This window comes from Tamandua tetradactyla, chromosome 21 (assembly GCF_023851605.1).
Source record: "Tamandua tetradactyla isolate mTamTet1 chromosome 21, mTamTet1.pri, whole genome shotgun sequence".
NCBI classification, from domain to species: Eukaryota; Metazoa; Chordata; class Mammalia; order Pilosa; family Myrmecophagidae; genus Tamandua; species Tamandua tetradactyla.
The window spans coordinates 14584093-14611970 of NC_135347.1; the positions used below are offsets into that span (position 1 = coordinate 14584093).

At 39.8% G+C, this 27878-nt stretch overlaps 1 long non-coding RNA gene across 1 annotated transcript; it reads left to right on the forward strand.

The window, feature by feature from the left end:
* Positions 1–1103: 1103 nt before the first annotated feature.
* LOC143665285 (uncharacterized) lies at positions 1104–26329 on the forward strand. Its single transcript, XR_013166835.1, has 3 exons — positions 1104–1203; positions 2182–2265; positions 26078–26329. It is a non-coding gene; the product is annotated as an uncharacterized LOC143665285 (long non-coding RNA).
* Positions 26330–27878: the final 1549 nt, after the last annotated feature.

A 27878-nucleotide genomic window follows, 5' to 3' on the forward strand; every position in this document is an offset into this window, starting at 1 on the left:
CTAGCTTAAGTTTTGTTTAACAGAGGGTAATTTTTCAGTTCTTGTCTTCTTGTCCTCCTTGTAAGGTGCCTTTTCCCTCCCCACACTTAGGAGGATCGAAATAGGTATTATCGACTCCAGCAGGGTTTTCCAGGACTAAACTGGCCTCCTATCAGGGGGAAGGAGTTACCTGTGTCACTTTTCCCTGAGGGTGTGACCCAGCAGGTTGAAAGACTTTCCTGTGAAGTGTCTGGGCTCTGTTTTTCTTATCCTGCCCAGTATGTGGCACCTGTCTGTCTGCGGGTCCCACCAGCAAAAGATGTTGTGGCTCCTTTAACTTTGGAAGGCTCTCCCTGCTGGGGGCATGGTGGAGACAGAGGAGAGGTTGTAGGCTGGTTTCAATGGCTTCAAATTGCCAAGACCTGGGATCTGAATTCCTTGAGAGAGGGATTCCACCTGAGTTGGGCTTCACCCCTCCCCTGGGGAAGGCACAGGTGGGAGACAGCCCTCAAAAGCAGTCTGTTTCTGCCTATGCCTGGGGCAGTTGCAGCCAGAGTAGTCCCACCGCTAAATCCAGAGGCAGCCAAGCCTCTGTAGAAACAGCCACAAAAACCTCCGTTTCATCCCCTTTCCTCTTTTTTGGTTAGCCCAATAAGCGACCTCCACCTTGACCAGTTTCGCCTGAGCTGGGGGCCTGTTTTTAGTAGTCAGAATTTGTTTATTGATGCCACAATTGGTGTTTGGTTGGACTCAGTCCCTGCTACTGTTAGAGTGTCTTTCCTTTCCCTCCGGGAAGCTGCCTGTGGCGGAGGGGCACCGAGCGCCGGCCACCGTGGCTTGGGGAGCACACGGTTCTGGAGACTCACAGCCAGTCCAGCTGGTCCAGACTGGGGTACACTGTGTGTCCAGTCACTATCGTGGCTCCTGGAGCTGTTCTGTACTGTTTCTGGTTATTTAGTAGTTGTTCTGGAGGACGAACTAAAACGCGCACATTGCTAAACCGCCATCTTGGCCCCCCAAATTATGTATTTTTTACTTCATAATTAAGTTTAGATTGTGATTTCTCCCATTTCCTTTCTTCTATGTAGACCAGAGGTATACCATATCTCTATTACCTCCGGAGGTGGATAAGAAGGGAAATTGGCTTGAGATGCAGAAAAAAGCAAGGGTTCCTTTGAACATCATGTGCTTTAGAAAAGCGTTGGTCTTGTCTAAAGGAAAAGGGTGAGTAGAATGGTAAGGATTTAGAGCCATCATTGTGTGCTTAGGGCATATGTTGGGGTTTGAAAAATAGAAAAGACAAAAGGCTATCTTGGGATTCTGCTTAAATGCAGACAAAAATTTATTGACTCCTTTTAGGCCTTCTTTCTGGGAGAATAAGAGAAGTATGTGAAGAAGGCAGGGATGCTGAAGTGCTTTAGAAATTTTTAGAAATGAATTATTATAATTGCTATTCTATCTTAATGCTCAGAAGTATAATTAGCTACTTAGTATGTATAATCATAACTAGTCATTTCTCGGGCCAGTACTCCAAAGCAATAATTGATTTTCTTTGCCTTTACTAGAGTAATTTTGAATTTAAAGCAGAATTATACAAAGCATTTGGTTACTTCTGATAACAATGATAGGGAACAGCGGTATAATAGACTTTGGAGTTTTCCTCTAATTTATTTAAAATTGTGTCTGAGTGTTCCTGAAACCTAGGGTCAGACTACTTCTACCTAGCAGACTAGGATTGGACAGAGGGAGGAGAGGAACTATGCTGCTTTGCAACAAAGGCATCAGCAAATCCCATGGGAAAGTCTGATGCTAGGGTGGAGTGTCAGAGGTATCCCAATTTGAGGCAACAGGGCTGAGCCTTTGTTTTCCCATATCATCCACTCACTGCATATGGGCTGCCCTTGGGAAAGGTGTGTGACCTTGGGGGAGGTGGCTCTCTCCCTCTGAGTGCAGGCCCCACAGAGGGCCTCAGCTGAGAGCTGCCAGCTGTCCACACCCCCAGCAGCTGGTAAATGAGTGCTGATGTGGAATCTAGGCGGAGCACCTCAGCATCCTCTACAGTCCTGGCTTCCCCAGTGGCTTCCTGGTGGGGCTTGGTGACAGAGCTAGAAAGTAGAGTGGAGTTAATGCTCTGTGGAGTGGACTTGGGCAGACAGTGGGAGATGGGAAGGATCAATTGTTCCCCTTGTCTCGCCTCTGTAGATTGTTCCAAGATGCAGTTTATGAGACTGAGGAATCAGCTGCATTTCTTGCAAAGGTGTATCCAGCTTTGTAACACACCCCCTTGTAAGTTCTATCCCTCTTTCTGTACCACATTTTCCTTTCCCCTCTTACTCTTGTTTCCCTGAGATTATACCCTTTTACTAAGGTAGCATGGTAGCTTTTGCCTTAGCTTTGTTTTCTGGGGAACCTAAGCTAAGACTAAATGAACTTATTGACATCTCTGAAGTTACAGGATTTAAGAGTTATAAGGGGTCTTTAAACATCGTCTAGTCCAAGCCTTCCTATTTTACAGATCAGGAAACTGAATAGCAGAGTAGTTCAGTTATTTAGTGTGCACCCCAGAGTCCAAACCTGGGCTTTCTGATTTGCCATCTCATGCTCTTCCCCACTGAGTCACATCACCTCTACACTGACCCACTTTGGAAGGAGATGTTGTGCCAGAAGATGACCCTCTGATGGGCTTATTCCTCATACGTGTGGTAACTGGGGCCCATGCTGGATAAAAATGCAGCTGACTCTTTTTGTGGCACCACATAAAAATGTCTTCCCAAGAGCTTTTCAAAGTATAGAGACTACAAACTGTTAAAAGTGGTGGGAAACAGGGAGATCAAGCCTTGTGGCTTTCAACCTTTTTACTCTCAAGAATCCCTTCTGTTATATACTTTCATCTCTACCACAAATGTTCTTTTTATAATGATTTCTTCTGAATTGCTTAATTGAGAAATATTTTTTTTCTGTTTTAATTAATAAAACACATGCAAAACTTCCATTAGAGTTCTTGATTTGGGCTTACCCCTTTAGCTTTATATAATGGATATAAATATATAGCTTCTACTAGAGAGAACAGTATGTGAGACTACCATGTAGAATCCTTCCTGGAACCCCAGGGAGTGAGCCACTCATCTGATCTGCCCTCCTACTCCCTCAACAGAGACCCAATAGATACCAAACCTTTGACCAGAATCTGGATCTCCAGACTTGAATGCTAAGGCTCTTCCTGATTGTACATTTGTCCTCAAAAGGCTTCTTACTTGGGGGTGCAAGGGTAGTTCAGTGGTAGAATTCTCACCTGCCGTGCAGGAGACCTGGGTTCGATTTCCAGCCCATGTACTTTCCCCCCAAAAACAAACAAACAAGCAAACAAACAAAGAAACCAAACAAGTGAAAATTCAACAAATGGTGCTGCAATACTGGGATATTCACATGGGAAAAGAATGAAATGTGACCCTGCCATACAGCATACAAAAAAAAAAAAGGCTTCTTATTTCTCACTGGCCATTGTCAATACCCTTACTACTGATTATTAGCAGGGATCATTTCTACCAAAATGCTGGTGTCTCTTTCTTGAGTGAATTTTTTGTCTGAAATTCCCTCAGCTTGACTTGCTAAATGGAGACTCCTTGGGTACCAGGCTGCCATGCTTCCTTGAGGAGGGTCCACCTCAGGGGTGAACATGATATGGAATCTTGTTGAATTCCAGTTGTTCATCCCTTTCCTAGAAGCAGTTCTCAGTGGATTAACCATGCTCGACAGCTCATCCCTAGCAGCCTGTACAGTCAGGAGGGAAGGGACACTTGTCAGTTGCCCCTGTCTGTGATTTTCAGGGCCATTTGCATTTCTATTACGCTGAGAAGAGAAGCACTGGAGGTCAAGAGGAGTGGTGTCCAAGGCATAATTTTATAGGAAACATCTTATTAGAGATGAATGCCTTTATTTCGATATTAGTCCTGAATTAATTAAACAGACAGATTCTTGGGCTTTTTAAGCTCCTAATACTAGGCTGGGAATCAAGAGAACTAAGTTCCAGGCCTTACTCCGCCACTCCTTTGCAATGCCATCTTGTAGTCTCATCTTCTGTAGGGATCTTTCTTCTTGTTTTGTAAACCATGATACTAATGCCATTTTAGCGTCCTAAAGTTAATCACTCTTTCTGCCACAAGCATCCTGGTTTAAGCTACAGTCATCTCTCCAGGAACAACTGCAAGACAGCCTCCTAACTAATTCTACTTTAGCTTAGCAAAAAGTCTATTCTCCACAGAGAAGCCAAAGTAATCTTTTAAAAATGTAAATTTGTCTCTATCGTTCTCCTGCTTAAATCCCTCCAACAGTTTCCCAATAGATGTAAAATAAAATGTGAGCTTTCTAAAATGTGAGCTCTCTGCAATCTAACTTGTTTCTCTCTCCTTCCTCATTCCTTCTTTGCTTCCCCTGACATACTGTACCCTGCCACATTGATGTTCTCTCTGTTGTTGGAACACACTAAGCTTGTACCTGCCTCAGAGCCTTTGCTGTTTCTTTGCCCAGAATGCTTTTCCACTCCTGCCTGGTTACCTTTTTCTTGTCTTTCAGGTCACAGCTCAAATATTTCTCCAGAGAGTCTTTTCTGACTCCTTGTTTAAAGTAACTTTTCACCCCTACCCTTAGTTCCTTTTTATTCCATCATCCTTTATTACTGTTTGAGCTTATATGATTTATTTATTATTAGCTCACCCATTTAACAGGTTTCCCCCCAGTAGAATGCCAGCTCTTTCAGGCAGTGCCATGCTGACTTTCTATTCCAGTCACTAGACACTCAGAGCACATGTTCCTTAACAATGTGCTAAGTCCCTTTGTTCATTTCACAGTACTTATTGAGCTCCTACTATGTGCTAGGTACTGCCTGTAGCCCTGAGGATTAGAGGGAATAAAATAGACAAAGTCCCTGCTCCGTGGAGCTTATATCCCATGGGAACAAATCAGAAAACATAAATAAATAAATAAATGAGTAAATATCTGTCAGGTGGTGGTGAAAACTATAGAGTAAGATAAGTCAGAGTAAGGAGGTTTGGACTGACTAGGTGGGGTGGGGACCAGCAGAAGTCTCACATTTAATGAGAGGCTTGAAGGGAGCAAGCTAGCAAAGCATGCAGTTGTGGGTAGTGGGGAAAGAATGTTCTCGGCCAAAGCCATGAAGCGCGTATGCATTTGGTGTGTGGGAAGAATAGAAACAAGGCTGATGTAGCTGTAGTTGGGAGAGCAAGTGGGAGAGTAGTAGGAGATGAAGACAGAGAGGTGGGCATCAAGTCAGATCACATGGGAGCTGGTAGGCTGCTTAAGGGCTTGGGTTTAACTGAGTGAGAAGGAGAGCCTTTGGAGGCTACAGACCAGAAGAGACACATGAAATGTCCTATTTTCAATGAATCACTCTGACCATTGGGTTGGGCTTAGAGTTGGTTGGGGAGGGGGCAAGAGTGAAAACAGGGAGACATGGGAGACCAGAGTAGAGGTTGCAATTCTAGGTATATTTTGAAGATAAAACAGACAGGATTTGCTGATGGATGGGCTGTTATGTGGGAGAGAAAGAGTCAAAGTTGATTCCCATGCTTTGGCTTAAGCAATTAGAAGAATGGATTTGCCATTTACCAAGATGTAGGAAGGCTGTGGGAAGAGCAGGTTTGACAGTGAAATCAGACATTTCTTCAAAGAATTACATTATCTTAAGGTTGTATTATTATTAAGAAGATAGAATCCTTGACTTTCAGAAGGTCTTCTAGAGTTCCTCAAGTTTTTCTAACATTCCCTTAAGGGGGATGTTAAAAATTAGTCTTAATTTTAAGTTTAAATTCTTAAAAATGTATCTGTGTGTGTGTGTGTTTCCTTGGGGGTGTACATAAGCGGCTGGAGGGCATGAATAAGTCAGGCAGTCATTAAAAGGAGAAGCCTAGTTTTATCCTGATCCGGGTTGGCCTGCCCTCCTTTGCCCAACCTCATTTTGGATAGGAGGTAACCACAGTGCAGAGAGGTGAGGTGGCTTGTTTGAAGCTAAACAGCTGCTGAGTAGAAGAGCCAAAATGGAGCCAAGATCTCTGTGCCTGTTTAGCAATATAACACTAATTCTCCAATGTTATATCTGACCACGGGGAACTGAATTCAGCTGAAGAGCAAGGATGAGGAATAGATCAAGTAAAATGTATATGTGCTTCAAAATCATTGTCTCCTCTGAAATATTCAAAATTGCACTAAATCCAGAGAAAGGGCAAAGAAAGTTAGAGTGAATGTTTATAGTCACGAGATATGAGCACTAGCGCATTTGCAGAGAACCTACCAAAAACTTGAGTATTTCCTTTTCTTTGTGCCTTTAAAGCAAGAGGAAGAGACAAGCTGTTCCATTAAAAAAAAAAAAACACTGAAAAGTGCTTCCGTAATCTGAGGCTGCCTGTAGCATATGGAATAAATTCTTTGAATTTAAGATGCAAACATTCAACAGACTGCCCTTCCCTCCCTGTCTCTGTCTCCACATGTGAGCACTTGGCCTTGGTGAGAACTGGCTGACTAGTGCTTGACTTGGGAAGGGAATGCTGAATCTGTACCTCCTGCTCCTCCTCCTTCCATACCACAGAGGGGTTTTTGCTTTGCAAGCTGTAGAAGGTCAATATGATAATTGGCGAGTGTAGCACTCTCCTTGGATATTTCTTAAGGTTGGAAGGTGAACAATATAAATGTCTAATTAGAGAAGAAAGACACTTGCACATTTAATCTTGGTGGCGGCTGGGATCACACCCATCTCATTATCGCTTCTGCTACCTACAGTCTTCCCTGACACTTCTCCTATTGCTTTCCAACAGCCCTGCCAGCCACTCTACTTGCACAGCTGAGCTACGATTTGCTGCAGGGCATCTTTGATAGAGAGGGGACCTGAGGGCCAAAGCCCTGGCTCAAGTTTCTTTTGTACTTGGTGGGAAAAAGCCACCAATTTAAATCCGTCAAGGGTCACGTTCAGGCTTTTGGCTGTGCTAGATTCATCTGTAGGAAATACCCTACTTAAAAGACAGACTCAAGTGCTCATATACATGGTGGGTTTCTGTGGAAAATGCCAGGCTGTCATCTTCCAGGGAGGTGTGACTTTCAAAGCAAATTAGCTGTCAGCATTTTGATGAGTTTCTGCTTCTGAGCTTTTCCTGTAGTGCTTGGGGGCTTAATAGTGTGCTTCTCTTTAGATTTTAAAAGCAAATCTGCAAATACCCAACAATGGTTTATGATTCCTAGATGTGAAGGAATAAAACATTGGGGAAAAAGAGATTTAAAGAAGAAAAGAAAAGGAAAATAATGCCGCCAATGCAATTCAGTCTAGTAGCAGGAAATCTTGTTTCCTTGGTCCACGGTCGCTGTTTCCATTTGATAAAGCTGATGAAATGCAATATTTTAGCTTACAAATGTACAGTTCTAAGGTCTTGTAAATGTCCCAGTTAAGGCATTAACAAGATAATACCGTCTCTGAAGATTAGTTACCCCGAGCTTGGGCTCTTCTGTCACATAGCAAGGCGCTTGGTGATCTCTGCTGCTCCTTCTCTCTCAGGTTTCATTGCTTCAGCTTCTGGTTTCTCCATCTGTGGCTTTTTCTCTAAATTTCTCTGGGGCTTGTTCCATGAACTTCTCTGGATGTCATCTCTTAGCTTCTGTTTGTGTTTTATCATCTTATAAAGGACTTATAAGGGGATTAAGGCAGGTCACATCTCAGTTGAAATAACCTAATCAGAAGGTCCCACCTACCATAGGTCTGCACCCACAGGAATGGATTAAAAGAACATGGTCTTTTCTGGGGTACAGAACAGCTTCAAATTACCGCGGTTACCAACTACCAAATCTTAGTTACTTTCTTCTAGAGTGTGCTGGATCACATGGCAGAGTAAAAAATGTACAACTAATATTAGAGAGTTTACATTTGGTTAAGGGTTTTTCAGACCAAAGAGCAGAAATTATCCTTTGTATTGCAATAGCTTTTTCTTTGATTCAAAGGGAAAAGAATGACAAAGAGACTCAGTTTCATGCCTTGTCTCCTTTCAACCTTTATTGAAGAAACCCAGGATAAACCAGAACTGCAAGCTTCCGATGCAGACAGTGATATCTTAAATATCTAATATCAGAAAATGTTCTCCTGTAAGAGGCAGCTCCTAGTGCTGCTGATAGCAGGCCACCGCATTCACAGCTTATTTTTTTCTTTTCATTCCTCTTCTGGCAAAATAGTATTAAAAACAATGCCGTAAACTTGTTTCTAGGGTACAACATCATGCAAGCGAAGGAAAATCCCTGTAGCTGACAGTGAGGCCCCACTGGGAAAGTGCCACATTGTGCTGTCCCCACACGCCCAGCCCGGGTGCTGTGCAGCCAGGGGGACTCAGCTTCCTGGCACTGCAGCCCACAGAGCTCGCATCTTTACGCAGGAAAGAACAGCTGGGCTGCCTCCTCCCGCCTGGCCTGGCTGTACCAAGGGAGAGCACAGACTGTGCAGGGAACCCGGGAAGGCAGATGGAGGTTTGTTCTGTTATGGCAAGGACTGAGCTGTCCTTAGGAGCAAAGTGTCTACTTTGGGAAGGAGGAGGTGGCCATCCTTGAGGGCTTGCTCTGTTCCTTTCAGCTGTTTGTGAGTTTTTGACTCAGGGCCTCCTGAGCTCCATCGGAATATAAAAAATGAGCCTCAAAAGTGAGTGAGAGGGTGGGCTGCCCTCCTACTGAACAAGGAATGGAGCTGTTCTCTCCTGCTCCCTCCCTTTTCTGTTTTTTCATGGAGCTTTTATCTTGATTTGAATATCTTGATTTTGATAGCAAGTGCTATCAAAACTATAGAGAGTCAAGAGGGAAGAACATATTAATAAAGGGATAATAATCGGGGTGTGGCTAAGGGTCAAAGCAAGTAGACAGAAATCCAGGATGGGTGACCAAGGAGGTTCTGTCTATATGTAAAGCCTGCTCTTAGGCAGAGCTTTTGCTTCTGAGTGATCAGTGGAATAAAGCTCCACATATAGGAAGTATTTCTGTTAAGCTCCCCAGGATGCACGGCAGCCATTCAGTGCCCCCCATACATATATATTCTATCCAAACTTCTTGAATTCTCTTTTTGCACTTCTAGGTGCTTTTTATGGGGTGGTGAGTGTGGAAAGGCTCTTAACATCACTCTGACTAAGCCTGTAGAAAGGGGTTTCTTTTCTTAAGCTCTAAGTGCTGCCCCGAAGTCATTTAACAATTATCTTGTTAATTGGGATACTTCAGATTTTATTAATTGGGCTTCAGATTTCTTCCTACCCTTCCCAATTAACCCAGTTTCCTTTTGAAATAGGGACATTCCCCAGTGTGGGTAACCCCTTCTAAGCTAGGTTTCTCACAATGGAGAGATCCTTTCCCCTATTTGTCTACCAAAACAAGACAAAGCAAACAACTTTAGAACTGGCCGTGGTGAATTAAGTCCATGAAAACTACTAGAATGAGGGGGAATGTAATTCCCCAGTTCACTGCAAAGGCTGGTGGTCGTTAAAAAAAAAGATGGATGTCTCAGGGTGGCCAGGCGCTGCTGGAGCAGACCTTCCAGAGATGAATTCCCTATGTCCCCAAGAAGTGAGTAGGCTAAAGAGGAAAGAAAAATTGAAGAAGAAGGAGCCAAATAAGGCCCCAAACAACCCTGGCCTTGGATGATGAAAAGAAAGAACAACTGAAGGTTCTTTAGGATTGTGAAAAATCCTTAGATGGTTTTATGTTTAACTACATTCCTTTTTTTAAATTTTTTTACCAACTGCTTCTCTGTACAATTTTCATGTTTCCTTCTATTTGCCAGCTTCTCCACATTAAAAAAAAAATTCTGGTTTGGTTTTCATTTCCTATATTTGATTAATGTCTTCTCTCTGAATGTTCCTCATCTTTTTCCTCATTTTTCCATTTATTTTAGTTTAATTTCACGTTCTATCCTTTCTCTTCTCCCACCTTCTCTAACTCCCATTGAATAAATGAGGGATATAGAGAAAATTATTTCCAGAGCCACAGCTTTCAAATAATTGAAAAATAAAGCTTTTTTTTTTTGAAAGCTAATTATCAATTTTATTCAGAAGGAGGAGGGGGCCATGTATAGCCAAAAACATCTGAAAAAGAATATGAAGTGGAAGATATCACACTTTTTTACTTTAAATTATATTAAGTGGTCAAAACAGCATGGTACTGGCACAAAAATAGACATATTGATCAATGGAACCGAATTGAGTGTGCAGAAATAGACCTGCAGGTATATGGTCAATTGAGTTTTTTTTTTTTTTAATTAATTAAAAAAATTAACACAACATTTAGAAATCATTCCATTCTACATATGCAATCAGTAATTCTTAATATCATCACATAGATGTATGATCATCATTTCTTAGTACATTTGCATCAATTTAGAAAAAGAAATAGCAAGACAACAGAAAAAGAAATAAAATGATAATAGAGAAAAAAATAAAAATAAAAAATGCAAAAAATATATATTAAAAAAAAGAAAAATAAAGCATTTTTTATAAAATATTTTTTTTGGCCTTTGAACTTGAGGCAAAGTTGTTATTTGTTGGTTTATTGGTAGATGTGACTTCACGCATTAAACATTTACTAGGTTCTAGGCTCTGTTCAAAATGCAGCAATGAATAAGATAGTAAAAGGAGTGTCAGCAGAGAAGTTAGGCAGCAAGACAACAAAGCCACTTATTTGGAGTCTTGGAATTGCAATTTGGGAAGCACAGATTCATATAGCAACACATATTGTGTCCCATTGTGGCATTTCCAGACAAGGGTTTTTAAAGAAAAAGGGTAGACAAGTTGTTTGTGATTTGGATATCTGGTACGCTTATTGTCCTTCAGGTTAGATGGTTGTGGTGGTTTGAAGCTATATCTACTACAGAAAAACACGTTCTTAACTCTAATGGATTCCGTGAATGTAAACCCATTGTGTGTAGGTCCTTTTGATGAGGCTCCTTCAGTTAAGGTGTGACCCATCTCTTTCAGGATGAGACTTAATTCTGTGACTAAAGTCCTTTAAAATGGAATGAATATAGAGAGAGGAGAAAGCCATGGAAGCAAGAAGCTGAAATCAATGAAACCCCAAAGAGAAGCAAGAGACCTGCAGATGCCACCATGTGTCTTGTCGTGTGGCAGAGGAGCCAGGGATGACCAGTAGCCAGTCTTTGGGGAAAAAACATCGCTTCAGTGAGGCTGGATTTGGACAGTGTCAAGCTTCAATCTGTAAACTAACAAATTCCCACTGGTTAAGCCAAGGCATTTCATGGTATTTGGTTTAAACAGGCTAAGAAACCAAAGCAATATTTAACTGAGTTATTTATCCTGTTATTTGCTTTATGGTGTTTGGATGTCCTTGGGGTTTTGAGGAACATTGCTTGAGGCTTTGCATACTTTGGCCTTTTTCAGTATCTGCCTGAGACCTCCACAAGAATAACCTTCAAAAAGACCTCCTGACTCCAACTTAAATCTCTTAGCCATAGTAACTTTATTTTGTTTTATTTCTTTAAGAGGAACTAACACTTATTGAGACTGTACCAGCACAATGCGTGATATTTCCCATTATTTTCTACTAATTCTTATAGACACCATTTTGAGGAAGTACCATTTCCCCCATTTTCAGACCACAGAGCTCTTTCCTTTCACCATTTTGCTATACTACCTTCCTTAATCCCTGCCATGGAGTAGCATATAGTCTAGTGGAGGCAAGTGACATTTAAAGTGAGGAGTGATGCAATAGAATGTGTGGATTCTATGCTGGGCAGTCATGTACAGTGGGGCAGGTCAGATGACTGTCAGATGTGCAGTGATCTATCAGTCAGGAGACAGAAGTCATAAAATTATTTGGATACAGAAAATTTAACATTCAGAATTACTAACTAGTAATGAAGGATCATTCCTCCTGAGTAAAGAGAATTTAAAAAAATAAAGAATGGCAGATATAGGGCTCTACCTAAAGGGCTACTACTGTGAGGGCTGAGGCAGAGTACCAAAAATACTAACAAACTTGAAAAGGTGCCTACCTTGGAGTTCGCCAAAATGAACAGTTAGGGGGTGCAGTCCCCCCAAACCACCTTCACTTCTGACACCTGTTGAAAGTTTAAGGGTTTCCACACTTACCCTCAGATTTGATGATTCATTAGAAGGACTCACAGAACTCACTGAAGCGCTTATATCTGTGGATATGGTTTATTACAGGAAAAGGATACAAGTTAGAATCAGCCAAAGAAAGAGAGGCATAGGGAGGAACTCAGGAGGGGTCCAAACACAGAGGTTTCTGTCTTCTCCTTGTGGCGATGGATAGTGTTACCTCCTGTGATGGTTTGAAGCTGCTATATATTCCAGAAAAGCTCACGTTCTTAAAACAAATCCATTCCTGTGGGTATAAACCTATTGTGGGTGGGACCTTTTGATTAGGATTTTTCAGTTGAGACTTGCCCCAGATGGATCTTAACCCTCTTCCTGGAGTCCTTTATAAGAGGATGAAATCCAGAGAGAGAAACAGAAAAAAACATACAGAAGCTGAGATAAAAAACCACAGAAACAGAGAGGAAGCCACTGAAGCCAGAAGCTGGAAGCAATGACAGCCTGAAGAGAAGGGAGAGACCAGCAGATGCCACCATGTTCCTTGCCATTTGACAGAGAAATCTATGATTGCCTGCAGCTTGTCTTCAGAAAGAAGGTATTCTCTTGATGATGCCTAGATTTGGACATTTACACGGTTTCAGAACTATAAGCTTGTAAACTAGTAAATCCCCACTGTAAAAGCCAGGCTATTTTATGGTATCTGAATTTCAGCAACTATATCAGACTAAAACATCTCCTCTTAGTCATAATGTATGACAGTACACACTGAGTATTGCCAAGTAGAGAAGCTCACTTGAGACTTTGGTGTCCAAATTTTTACTGGGGCTCAATCACATACTGCCCGTTTGGCTGAACTTTAGTCTCCTGCCTGTCCTGAAGGCAAGACTAATACCTTTAGCCTCTTGTTCCTTTGGAGATCAGAACTGATACTGTGTAGCCTAAAGACTCCATCATAAATCACAGTGTTTGATCAGTGGCCACAGTCCCCAGACAAAGATCCTCCTTTCAGGCAGCACATTCTAGGGTCTAAGAGATCAGTTTCCAGTAGGAATGGGCAAAGATCAGACCTCCCTTTGGGTAAGGTTAATTCTTCCATACCCAGGCTTCCCCCTGACCATTGGCCTAAGCTCTTTTACAACAAAACTGTCATATTTATCTGGGTATCTACATGTAGTATATCAATAGTAACAGTGTACTTAAGCCTAACGTTTGTATAATCCCTCCTATAAATCCATTACATGCATTTTCATGTTTTTTTAACTAATTTAATTTCTCATTTTCCCCCTTTATCTACCACTATTTGTACTTTTTAATAAACTTTGACAGTACTATTTAGCATGGAAATCAACTGATGATTAGCTAAGTCTAATTCTTCCTCAGGCCATTTTCCATTGATATTACATATTGAGGAGGTGTGCTGGTTTGAATCTGTTATATACCCCAGAAAAGACCATATTCTTTTAGTCCATTCTTGTGGGGGCAGACCTATATTGGGTGAGCCCTTTTGGTTATGCTATTTCAACTGAAATGTGACCCAGCCCATTCAAGGTGAATTTTAATCTTTACTAGTGTCCCTTGTGAAGAGGATAAAAGACAGTAAAAGCCCAGAGAACTTAAAGAGAAATGCCCCTGGACAAACAAGCAAGGACCCACAGGTGCTGGGAGAGAACACCATTAAAATCAGAACCCAGGAGAGAAGGACTAGCAGACATCACCATGTGATTTCCCATGTCACAGAGGAGCCATGGATGCCTTTGGCCTTTCCTCAGAGAAAGTATCCTCTTGTCGATGTCTTAATTTGGGTATTTTTCATGGACTTAGAATTGAAACTTGTAACTTAAGAAATCTTTATTGTTAAAAGCCAGTCCATTTTTGGTATATTACATTTCAGCAAATGTACATTACAGTTTACATTATTATTATATAATAATAATAATAATAATAATTACATTATTATTATTATTACATTACAGTTTAGCAAACCAAAACAGGAGTCTTTAATTCAATCTATCAATATATTTAGTCATTAATTTCAGTATTAAATCATCTTACCAACAAGGACAGTATTGTATCATATCATAGTATCATAGATATAACCTGAAAAATAAGAATGAAAATATATTGGGGGTGGGCCATGATGGCTCAGTGGCAGAGTTCTTGCCTGCCATGCCAGAGACCCAGGTTCGATTCCTGGTCCCTGCCCATGTAAAAAAAAAAAAAAAAAAGATTGAAGAAAAAAAGTAATTATAAGAAAATATATTGGTATATTACTAGAGTCCCTCTAAGTCCAGCCCATCATCGTGACCAAGATGTCTCCCACGGCGATGCTACTCGGGTTTGCAGGCTACCATTTGACCTTCTTAGGTTCCAAAAGCAGGGATGAACTTAGATTCACCCTTTAAGTCATCTGTTATAATTAAGCTAGGAGGAAATATCGCCTCTTGCTCTGAGCCTCTCTTGAGGTACCAGTGTAATGTTGGATTTAATATTAGATTTTCCTCATTGCCTAACCCATGTGTTCATTCTTTTACACTTTATCCTCATTCTATTTATAGTGAAACATTTCCACCTTTGAAAGGGACATTAGGTTTGACCACTGTCTTGATCCAGATTGCCATTAGAAATTCTAGTTTAGCAATTGCTTCTCCCTCAGTTCACCTCCATTCATATAGGATAGGGTTACAGAGGTACAGAACAAATGGACTATGTTGACAGTGGGGCAATACAGCTACATTCCTGGTCAACCCTAATTTTGTCAGTTGGGTTGATGGCACCATGCACCCCATCAGTCCTTTAGGAATTCTAAAATAAAGGTTTAAAGATACAATTTCTCACTTAGGAATCAGCCCTGCTTCTGGCTATGATTGTAGCTCTGCTCCTGGGACTGTTATACTAAAGGAAAGGATAAAGTTGTGGTGATGTGGGGAAAAAATGAATAGCCATACCAGCATCCTCCTCCACTACCTCTTCTTCAGATCCCCTAGAGAAGCAGAGAAATCTGTCTAATGGGGACCCTTTCTTGGCATCCCCCCCTCATTTTGAGTGTGAGCACACACCTGATAAGGCATGTAAGTCAGTCCTTTATGCCTGTATTTCCCCAAATTTTAGACCTCAAATATTTAAATCACAAGTTCCAATTTCTTGATCAAACTTACTCTGAAGTTATCTCTCTGTCCATTGTTGGACATTCTGGGCTGTAGAGTGTGTCCCATAGTCTGAAGGAAATGTTCCATGGCAGTCCAAATTGGTGCAGTATCTTCTATTCCTGTTATTTTATAGTACACTGAATATTTGCATCTGCCACCAGGTAAATAAAATCCAGTTCAGAATAACGGTCTATTCTTGTCTGGACCCAGTTGTAGTCTTCAGGGGTACTGCCATCAGCCCAATTCATCTTCCTGGGAATCTTCCCCAGAGCCATCTGCAGTCTCTCTTTCTCTCTCTCTCTTTCTCTTTTTGGCAGACAGAACAGTTCTTGTTGACATTTTGTACTTCACAGGGTGCAAGAGAAATATGTGTAGTTTTAGCCCATCTTTGTATTGGTGCAGCCCTAAATTTCTACTCATTTCATGGACCCAAGTGTCCACTGCAAGTGAGCACAGCTGGGTACCTACTCACTGATTCTAATCACTATTTGATCGTGGAAGGGGATTCTTCTGTGGGCATCAATAAGTCATACTTGAATGTACTCCTCAAGTTCCCATGATTTCTATAGGGCGGTGCTTCATATGGGTAAACTTTTAATAGGCCAGTTTTCCATTACTCTTTTGCCTGACCATATGGCCAGGTCATTAGTCACAGTCTGAACTCAAACATAAGGGCAAACAGCAGGAAATTAAGCCAATTAAGCTGATTTGTTTTTACCTTCTTTAGTCAATATAGTGGGCTTTCCAAATAGAATGCCATCTGTTCACCTTGGAACTGCTGTCCATATATCAAGCAGCTGTTTCTTGGTCATTCAAGAGTTCTTTTTTTTCTTTTTTTTTACATGGGCAGGCACCGGGAAACGAACCCGGGTCCTCTGGCATGGCAGGCAAGCAGTCTTGCCTGCTGAGCCACTGTGTCCCGCCCAAGAGTTTTTCTTAATGTCACACTCAAGTGGAATAGGATTTGGTAGTTCTCTGATGGTTCCAATGTTGCACCTGGGGGAAACAAGACACTCTGCTCATGAGTTCCCCCATTAGATATGGCATGTCTGTTCCAATTCCCCACAGTACCTACCTTTCCCTACTATAGTGGCCAGCTTTACTCACTTGTGTTCACTGCTATGCCTCTCTAGGTATTTGAGTTGTAACCCCTGGGGTGGTTGCTTCTCAAGATTATGTTTGTGCATCTTGAAGGTTCATAGAGGAATGTCAAGTGGTTGAGAAGCCAGTCATCTCCAGAGTGTTAATCTTACTCATAATCTGGGAATAGGTGTGGAGAAATGAAATAATTTAACAGCTAAGTGATAGACATTGTTTTCTATATTTAAATTATTACTGGAGTTATGAAGTAGAAAAGAATAGAATTAAGTAGTTACAGAATATGATGGAGTGTGTTATGGTCAGGTTCATGTGTGAACTTGGCTAGGTGGTGGTGCCCGGTTATCTGAACAGGCAAGTGCTGGACTGTCTGTTGCTGTGAGAACATTTCATTGACTTAAATCATGATTACATTGGCTGTATCCATACTGATTGCATTTGTAATCAGCTAAGGGGCGTATCTTCTGCAATGACGGATGCTTAGTCTAATCACCAGAAGGCTTTTAAGGAGTATTCAGAAGAAACAGTCACTCTTCCTGCTTTGGCTGGTGAGCCTCTCCTGTGGAGTTCATCCAGACCTTCATTAGAGTTGCCAGCTTCACAGCCTGCCCTGTGGATTTTAGATTCTTTCATTTCCACAGTTGTTCAGCAAGCCTTTCCTGAGAGTTCGTCGATGACCTTCATTGGTTATCAGCTTGTGGCCTGCCCTACAGACCTTTGGATTCTACATTCCCATGGTTATGTGAGACACTTTTATAAATTTATATCTACAGATATATCCTGCTGATTCTGTTTCTCTAGAGAACTCTAGCTAATGCAGAGTAGAATGGACTCATTATGGAGTAGTATGTTTGTGAAGTCACTCACAAACAAAGCACTTAAAAGACGTGGCTTTTAACTTGGGTATTTCTCTGAGAACAAGAATTGAGAGGGAAAATTTGAGAAATTTTGCCTGACTTAATAGAGGAAAAATAGAACATCCTATTCAACCACAGAGTTTGATGGAGAACTTTGTATTTAGTGTATGCACCAGCCATGTTCCTGATTGCCATCTTTGTGTTGTAAAAATTCTTTAATGATTTGGGGGATGAGAAAGTTAAAGAAAAATGACTTATTAGATGTTGGTCTAGCTCATGCCTGTGTTCATAGCAGGTGTCAGATGAAAAGATATGATGGATATTTGAGGAGAACAACTGGAGTGGGCTTGGAGCTTTGTAAACCACCAGAACTTGTAGGATCCTTAGGGATGGCCTCCTTGATCTATGAATGTTCCCACTCTATATGCTACTTTATGAAATTTGCTAAGGAGTGTAATTAAAATATAAGGTTCTGATAAGTGTTTAGATCTTTCTAAACTACTCTAGACCCATTTCTTTCAATTAAGTGACTTTTTTTCCCAGGTTTGATGAAGTTAAGCATAAAATGCCATTGAACATTCCCATTTCTTTTGAATTCACTGCCTTGTGCTTATGCCTTTGAAACTAGAAAGGGCAAACGGCCAAAAAAATCATTTTTAGCAACTCCACAGAATATTTTATTAACATCTCAAATGCAAATTAAGACCTTAACATCCCAAATACAAATTAAGAGGTGTGAACAGGCGATAGAGTGTCTGAGAAAATTTATCTCCCACAAGCAAACTAACTTCACTGTGCCTGTGAATGCTAGATCTCCAGACCAGAACTTCCCTCTGGTAACAATCAATGTCTGAACCCCTACTGTGGGTGAAAGGACACAGGGACCAATTACATTTAAAATTAGTCTGAAGTTACCTCTAGGAGTTGTCAGATATCTAGTATTGCAATTAGCATTTGCCCCTTCCTGTTTTAGGGAATCAAGTGGCTTATTTAAGAACCAGTGAAATCAATTTGTGGTTATGCTCTATTTAATCATTGTTTTTTCCCCTGGGAAACATAGATTCAGGTAGCAACCTAAACTATACCCTATCTTGGGGCTTCCAAGCAGAGTTTTTAGAGAAAAAGAAGATTGTATAAGTTGTTTGTAAAGAGTTATGATTGGTAGATGTTTGGGGCTTTCCGAATGTTCTTCAAGTTAGACAGTTGACTGATTTCTTTATCTTGTTGTTTGATGGGAGTGCAGATGTTCTCAGAAACATTGTTGCTTTTAATGTGACATACCTTGGCAGTTTGTGATAATTGGCTGAGATTTGCATAAGAATAACTTCCTGCCGGTCTCCTGACTCCATTTAAAATCTCTTAGCCATAGAAACTCCATTTTGTTTTATCTCTTCTCATAGCTTAGTAACAGAGTAAATAGGGTAGGTATCAAGATCTGAGTCATTATATAAATATACCTTGGTGCTTGCTGTGTATGTTAGAACTATTTAAAATGATAATCTATCTTCCTTCCTTCCTTGTTCCTCCCCTTTCTTCCCCTCCCCCATCCCCTCCCCACTTTGCTCCCTTCTCCCATCCCCTTGCCCCTCCTCCCCTTTCCCATCCTTTCCTTTGTCTTTCTCTTTACCTCCTTCCCTCTCTCCCTCCCTTCCTTCTTTTTTTCTTTATTAGAGAAGTTGTAAGTTTACAGAAAAATCATGCATAAAATATGGGATTCCTGGGCAGACCATGGTGGCTCAGCAGGCAGAGTTCTTTTTTTTTTTTTTTTATTAATTAACGGAAAAAAAGAAATTAACCCAACATTTAGAAATCATACCATTCTACATATGCAATCAGTAATTCTTTTTTTTTTTTTTTTTTTTTTTTTTTTTAAAGAGAGAGGGAGGAAGGGAAGGAAAGACAGAGAAGGAAGGAAGGATGGAAGGAAGGAAGGGAGGAAGAAAGGGAAACATTTTTAAACATTTTCTTGTTTTATTATATTTTGTTTGTTTGTTTGTTTTTTACATGGGCTGGGGCCGGGAATCGAACCGGGGTCCTCCGGCACGGCAGGCAAGCACTCTTGCCCGCTGAGCCACCGCGGCCCGCCTGCAATCAGTAATTCTTAACATCATCACATAGATGCATGATCATCGTTTCTTAGTACATTTGCATCGGTTTAGAAGAACTAGCAACACAACAGAAAAAGATATAGAATGTTAATATAGAGAAAAAAAATAAAAGTAATAATAGTAAGAACAAAACAAAACAAAACAAAACAAAAACCTATAGCTCAGATGCAGCTTCATTCAGTGTTTTAACATGATTACTTTACAATTAGGTATTATTGTGCTGTCCATTTTTGAGTTTTTATATCTAGTCCTGTTGCACAGTCTGTATTCCATCAGCTCCAATTACCCATTATCTTACCCTGTTTCTAACTCCTACTGGACTCTGTTACCAATGACATATTCCAAGTTTATTCTCGAATGTCGATTCACATCATTGGGACCATACAGTATTTGTCTTTTAGTTTTTGGCTAGACTCACTCAGCATAATGTTCTCTAGGTCCATCCATGTTATTACATGCTTCATAATTTTATCCTGTCTTAAAGTTGCATAATATTCCATCGTATGTATATACCACAGTTTGTTTAGCCACTCGTCTATTGATGGACATTTTGGCTGTTTCCATCTCTTTAGCAGGCAGAGTTCTTACCTGCCATGCTGGAGACCCAGGTTCGATTCCTGCTGCCTGCCCATGCCAAAAAACCCCAAACGGGATTCCTGGATACCACCCTATTACTAACACTTAACATTTGTGTGGAACAATTGTTACAATTGATGAAAATACATTTTTATAATTGTACTATTAATGATAGTCAATGATTGAACTTAGGCTCCACTGTGTAATGTAGTTCCGTGGATTTTTATTTCTAATTTTTATTCTATTTCCATATATACAATGTAACATTTCACATTTTAGTAAATTCAGATATATATTTCAATGTTGTTAATTGTTTAGTGTTCTATACATATGTTAGGTCAAGTTAATTTATGCTGTTCAAGTTCTCTATATCCTTTTTGATTTTTTAAAAATCTATTGTTTCTATCAGTTATTGAGAGAGGGATGTTGCATTCTTAGACTAAAATTGTGAATTTGCCTATTATCGCCTCATAGTTCCATCAGTTTCTTGTGCCATATAATTTGAAGCTGTGTCTTTAGGTGCATAGGATTTTTTGTCTTCTTGAACTGACCTCTTTATCATCATGAAATAATCTTCTTTATACTTTGTTGTATTCTTTGCTATAGAATCTACATTGTCAGATATTAACATAGCCACGGTATCTTTCTTTTGATTAGTATTGGCGTGATATATCTTTTCCCCATCTTTTTACCTTTAACCTATTTGTACTTTTGCATTTAAAGCAGGCTCCATATAGGAGCATGTAGTTGGATTTTGCTTTTTAAAACCTAATTTGACCATCTTTACCTTTTAATGGGAGTAATTAGATATTTACGTTTAATAAGGACACTGACATGGTTGATTTATATTTTGGATTTCATTTGTCAGATCTATATATACTTTTCCCTCTTTCTCTTTTTATCCCTTAAGTTACCCTTAATAGTACTCTTCATTTCTGTGCCCTCCTCCAGACCTCCCTCTGCTGTCTTTTTTTTTTTTTTCAACTGGCAGAACTCCAGTCTCTTGTTGACAAATTCTTTCAGGATTTGTTCATATGTGAAAAATTTAATCTCTCTTTCAGTTTTGAAGGATAATTTGGCTAGGTATAGAATTCTTGGCTGGAAGTTTTTCTCTTTCAGGATCTTGAATATATTATACCACTGCCTTCTTGCCTCCATAGTGCCAGCTGAATAATCTGAACTCAGTCTTATGTGCTTACCCTTGTATGTAATAGATTGTTTTTCTCTTGCTGCTTTCAGGATTTTCTGCTTCTCTTCAATATTTGACAAACTGGTTAGTATGTGTCTTAGGGAAGGCCTATTTGGGTTTTTCTATTGGAGTTCATTGAGCTTCTTTGACTTGCATATTTATGTCCTTTATAAGGGTTGAGAAGTTTTCCCCCATTATATCCTCAACTAGTCTTCCTAGCCCTTTACTCTTCTCTTCTTCTGGGACACCAATGATTCTTTTATTTGTACACTTTGTCTTGTCTATCATTTCCCTGAGATCCAATTCAAATTTCTCCATCTTTTTTGCCATTTGCTGTTTTGAGTGTTTGAAATCAGTTGTCCTTTCCTCTAGTACATTTATTCTTTCTTCTGCCTCTTCAAATCTGCTGTTATGTGTCCCTAGTATGTTTTTTATTTCGTCTACAGCATCCTTAATCTCTGTGATAGCTGCTATTTTTCTGTTTATTCTTTCAAATTCCTCTTTATGCTCTTCCAGTTTCTTCTTGATCTCTTTTAAGTCATTAGCCATTCCATTGATTTTATTTAGTAGAGTTATATGGACATCTTTGATTAGTTATTCCAATGTCTGTGTCTCCTCTGGTGTTTTAATTTGGTCATTAGGCTGGGCTATATCTGTCTGCATTATGATATGCTTAGTGAGGTTCTGCTGTCTTTGTGGCATTTAAATATCTTGATTGGTTTACTTTGGAGGTTGATTCCCTTCAGTAGTCTACATCCTTGTATTTGTGGGATGGATGTAGAGCAAGATACAGGGCGTAGGGTGGGCACAACAGTGTGGTGATGTGTTTCAGTGCAGGTTTAAGCACAGGCTGGAGATGCTACGCTGGTACCTGTAAGCGTGGGTGCCCAGAGGTGCAGAGGATGTGACTGTGCAGGTGCACAGGTCAGGGGGTGGGGCCCTGGTGTATGCCAGTCTAGGGCACAGGGCCCTTTTGTGCGTGTGTGCAGAGCAAAGGGCAGCGGGTCAGTGTTGCACCTACATGGACTAGGGATGCAAGTGACATGGCTGCTCAGGTCAGTGTTTTTCCAGAGCTGGTGGGCTTGTTTGGGGGCCATGCACATGTGCAGATCTGGGAGAGCTGTAAATTGATGTAAATGTGTGCAGAGCTGGGGTGGGGGGAGGGTGACAGGGTGGGGTTGTGTGACTGTATGGGCTGGGGGTGGGTGTAGCCTGGGTATAGAGGTAAGTGCTCACAGCCTTTAGGTGCTGTTGACCACCTGCAGGGAGCAGGGAGGGGGAGGTGGGTCTTGGGAGGGGTGGGATAAGGCCATAGTTTTGCATGAGAGTTGTGTTGGGCTGGGGCAGGCTTGGGGTAGGGCTATGGGGCAGGTATGCATGTGGGGGATTGGCAGGGCAGGGGTGCTTGGAGCATGGTGGAGGGATGGGTGACAGAGTTCAGGTGTGTGGGGTGAGTTGCAGGTCATGGGGCTATGCTGGTGAGGGTAGTATGTTCAAGGAACATGGCTTGGCTTACTTCCAAGCCGCTGGCTTCCCTTCTGTGCACTCCTGAGGGCTCCAGGCTTTTGTGTTATGCTGTTTGCACCAGCTGGATGGTCTCTGGTTCTCTGCTTCTCAGTTCCTCAGCTTTTGCAATCAGGGCCTCCATATCTGTGCAGAAGACTCTCCCAGGTCATTTACACCCTGGATTGCCATCCCAGTTACCCTCCTGTCCCTTCTCTAGCTGTTCCTTGGAGCAGGGTGAACTCTACCTATCCTATTCTGCCATTTTCCCGCAACTCTGATATGGTTGATTTAAAATCTACTGTTTTGATATTTGTTTTCTGTTTGACTCAAATGTTCTTTTTTCCCAATTACCTCTTTTTTTGCCTTCTCTTGAATTATTTGAATATGATTTTCTGCTTTCATTTTATATCCTTTGTAGGCTATTAGCTGTACATCTTTGTTTTTTTATTTCAGTGGTTGCTTTAAGTTTTATAATCATTATCTTTAACTTACCACATTCTATCTTCAAATGATATTATCCCACTGTATGTACAGTATAAGAACCTTACAATTGTATGTTTCCATTTCTTCCCTTCCAGACTTTGTGCAATTGTTGCTATTCATTTTACTTGTACATGAATTATAAATCCCCCAATACATTGTTTTTACTTTTTCTATAAACAGTTTATTATCTTTTAAAGAGAAATAAATAAAAGTTTTTCTGTTTACCAGAAATGCATTACCATTTCTGGGGCTCTTCATTCCTTGGCATAGATCCAAATTTCTATTTCATATCATTTCCCTTCTGCTTTAGAGACTCCTTTAACATTTCTTGTAGTGCAAGTCTACCGGTTTTGAATTATTTCAGCTTGTTTATGTCTGGAAAACTCTTCATTGTTTTTGAAAAATATTTTCACTGGGTTATGCAGTATAGATTGACAGTTTTTATCTTGCAGTATTTAAAAAATGTTACTCTACTACCTTCTCACTTGCACTGTTTACAATGTATACTTATTTTTGTTCATATTTTTATTTCTCTGAATGCAGTGTGTTTTATTTCCTGACTACCTCTTATTAAGAGTTTCATTTTATTAGCGAAACCACTTATCAGTGGTTTTAGGCAATTTGATTATGGTGTGCTTTGGTGTGTTTTCTTTGTGTATCTTGTGCTTAGGGTTGTTTGAACTTCATGTATCTGTATTTATCAGGTTAAAAAAAAAATCAGCCAGTATTTTTCTCTACCATTTCTATGTAATCCCTCTTTTTTTGAGAACTCCTATTACATATATATTAAGTCATTTAAAGTAGTTTTGCTGCTCAATGATGTTCTTTTCATTCTTTTTCATCTTTTCCTCTTGGTGTTTTACTTTGGATAGTTTCAATTCCTATGTCTTCAAGTTCATTAATCTTTCCTTCTTCAATGTCTAATCTGATGTTAATCTCATGCAGTGTGACTCTTTCATGTTAGATACTGTAGTTTTCTTCCTGAGGAGTTGGACTTGGGTTTCATATTTCCTTCATGCATTTAACATGTTTATCCTTTCTTCTGGCTTTTTCAACATGTGAATACAGTTAGAATACATTTTAATGATCTTATAATTCTATCATCTATTTCATTTATGAGTTGGTTTTGATTGGGTGATTTTCTTCTTCTTATGGCTCATATTTTTCTACTTCTTTACAAACCTGCAATTTTAAAATTTGATGTTGGTTGTTGTGAATTTTACCTTCTTGGGCCCAGCTGTAAGTTCTGTGACTTGGAAGGGCATCTCACTCTACAGTGCTGTCATATTCTGGGTACTCTTCTGAAAGTCAAAAGGGAGGCAGTGGGAATCACCTTCATTTCCCTTTAACCACATCATTTTATTTCTTTATTTTCTTCTTCAAGAATAAACCAATGTAAAAGAAATCTTGAAACAAGACTAAATAATCATTCTTATCCATTCTCAATCCAGGGACTGGACGCAATGGTGCAACCTAGTTCAACTTGTATTCTCTTAATTTCTCTAATATTCTTTCTCAATTTGGCTCTGTATGCTGCAGTATAGGAAATTTCTTCATATGTAACTTTGTTCAAAATTACAGATTTTTTATTTCAGCTGTGTCTGATCTGTGGTTTAAGTCACTCATACAATTTCTTTTTCTGTTTTTTTCCCTGGGAATTTTTGATACCTATTTTTCCTTGTTCATATATTTTATTTCATTTAATTTATTTAAGCACTTTATTATATTATTTTGAATTGCACATATGATTATTCCTTGGGTCTAATTATGTTGGTGGTTGTTTGTGCTGATTCTCACTCATGATTACTTGAGTAGTTTTTTTAATTTTGCTCTTTGAATCCATGTTCTATGGTGCTTTATCTCTGAGAATTTTTTGAGCTTGGGTGGATGATGTTTCTTTCCATAGTGATTTGTGTTTTCTTCTAATTGGCGACCTGGTATTTACCAGTCTCTTATTTTGTTAATGTGTTTCCTGTTTTTACCTAAACCTCTTTGTTGTAGTATAAGTTCAAATCCTAAACCCATTAAAGGAAGGCATGGGATTACATGTTTAGCAGATACTATTTCCCCCTTTATGAGCACAGACTATGATAAATTTCCTTGTCATCTCCATTTGTCATTTTTTTTCCTCAATGAGTGTTTTGATTTGGTGAAGCTGATGGAATGCAATATGCCAGAAATGGAATGGCTTTTAATAAGGGAATTTATTAAGTTGTAAGTTTTCAATTCTAAGTCTATAAAGACATCCAAACTAAGGCATCCAAAGAAAGATACTTTGGTTCAAGAAAGGATGATGGATCCAGAACACCTCTGTCAGCTCAGAAGGTACATGGTGACTTCTGCTAACTGTCTCTTCTGGCCTCTTATTTCAAAAGGCTTCCTGTTTCTTCATCTCCAAAGGTCTCAGGCTGTGTGGGCTCTGTTGGGTCTTGTGACTGAAGCTTTTTCCAAAATGGTTTACCCTTAAAGGGCTTCAGTAAGTGACCCACCTTGAATAGGTAGAGACACATCTCCATGGAAACCAGCTAATCAACAGGTCCCACCCACAATTGGGTGGGTCCCATCCCCATGGAAACAATTTAATAAAAAAGGTCCTACCCAGAAATATTGAAACAGGATTAAAGAACATGGCTTTTCTGGGGTACACAACTGTTTCAAACTGGTACTCTGAGTGTGTAGCCCTTACACAACTTGGGCTTTATATGGCGTCTTAGTTCTAAGTCTCACCTTGTCTCCTGGTTCCTGTGTGACTGTCAAAAGCGAGATTCTCTGTAATCAAGATTGGCTAACATACACAGGTCAGCTGTAGCTGCCACTTATCACTTGGTTCTCAGTATCCTTTTCCTTTATGCTCTTTAATCTTTTCTAATTGTCTTTCAACCTCAGCCCTATGTTTCCATGGGTGCAATTATGTTTTTTTTAACATATCTGTGGTCTTTGATTTTGTATTGAGAAAGATTTTATTTTCTATAATATCTACTCTATCTTTATATATTAAATAAGTTCAAAATAAGTTAGTTCTTTTTTTTTTTCTATTTAGTATCCAGATTGTCACTGGAATGCTTATCAGATCCCTATATCAGATGGCCAGATGTCATATAACCATGAGGTACTGTAGGGGAAGTGTAGGAGTTCCATTGCATGGAAGGGTTGATAACGGTATTCTCATGGATTTTATTGTCAGACAAATGTGGTGGATTCTTTTGCCCAATGGGCTCAAATGACCAATTCCTGAGACACTGGAGTTTCAAAGAGAGAAAAAGTTCATCACTAGGTGCTTAACAGGACAACAGATAGCCTATCGGCCCAAAATCTGTCTCCCTGAACTGCAATAATTCTGATAGTTTTATTAGAGAAAAAGATAGGCAGGGTTTAGGATGAGCATAGTGGCCCCAACTGTTGAAATTAGAGGTGATCTAATTAATAAGCATGTGTAGATTGATTACATTCTAGTCACAGAATGTATGTAAGAAAATGGTGGTTTTAATATTATGATGGGTATGATTTTTAGTATTGTCATGAGGTATAGGGTGACTTGTGGCTTAAAGTCTAAGCTACTGTGCATGTCAGGAAGGCCCACTTTGGTTAGATCCAGTCTTGGTTATCAAGATAACTTTGGAGTTGGGGTGGGATAGTTATGGGCTGACCCAAGACCCTTCATTAATAAACATTAGGAGCTGTTTTTAGTGATCACAAGACTCTAAAGTTGAAAAACCGGATAACTGGGTACAAATGAAGGTTAGTCACAAGGTTTTTACCATCGCAGTGGCAGAAGATAAGGGCTATCAGAGGTCAAGGCAGCTGGATTACAATTTAGAGTTTTTAAGTATTTCCCTCAGTTTATACCAAATATACCAGAAAGCAAAAAGAGGTATCTATGTAATGATTCAACAATCAAAATCATCCCTCAAATCTTAATTTCTCAGTTAGACTTTCAGTATATTATGCTGTATGGAGGTTTACATATATGTGGTTATGTAAATTATTGTTTATATTATCTAATTTAAATTAACTCCCCCCAAATATATATATATAACATTAAAAGATTCCTGTAAACAAACATACAGAACACAAAAGAACAAATATTGTATGATATCAGTTATATGAAATACCTAGACAGCCAAATACATAGAGACAGAAAATAGATTAGGAGTTTCTGAGAATCATGGGGGAGGGGAGAATGGAGGGTATTGCTAAATGGGTACAGTCTGTTTGGGTTCAAGAAAAATTTTTGGAAATAGATAGTGGTGATGGCCACATACCACTGTAAACATAATTAATGCCACTGAATTGTACCCTTGACAATGGTTAAAACGGCAGATTTTATGTTTTGTGTGTATATATATATATCTTACTATAATTTTAAAAAATGAAAAAAACAAAGCCCCACTTCATTCTAGGCACTGTGGGGAAGAGAGATGTCTCAACACACCCCTGTCATTTTTTGGATTGAGTCAACATTACTCAATCCAAGCACATTGAGACAGCAAGAGGATGGCAGAATTGACATCCTTTTGCTAGCATAAGGTCTTCATTAGCCATGTTTTTCGTCACTTCTGGAAGTTGAGGTCACTTTTTTTTGTGTGAAGTATGGTTCATATGTACGGCTATATAAATTATTATTTTTTTTGCTCTCTGTTTTGTTTTCTATGATGTATGGTCTACTATAATTGCCATGATCTGAAATTCTTTTTCACATGGGTTTTCCATTTATTATCATTAGCAATGGTTTAGTGGAGTGGGTTTCAAATACATATGAGTCCAACTTCTTGAATTTGAATTCTGTCTCCACATCTTTCTAACCCTAAGATGCAAGCAAGATCCCAGTGTGCCTCAGTTTT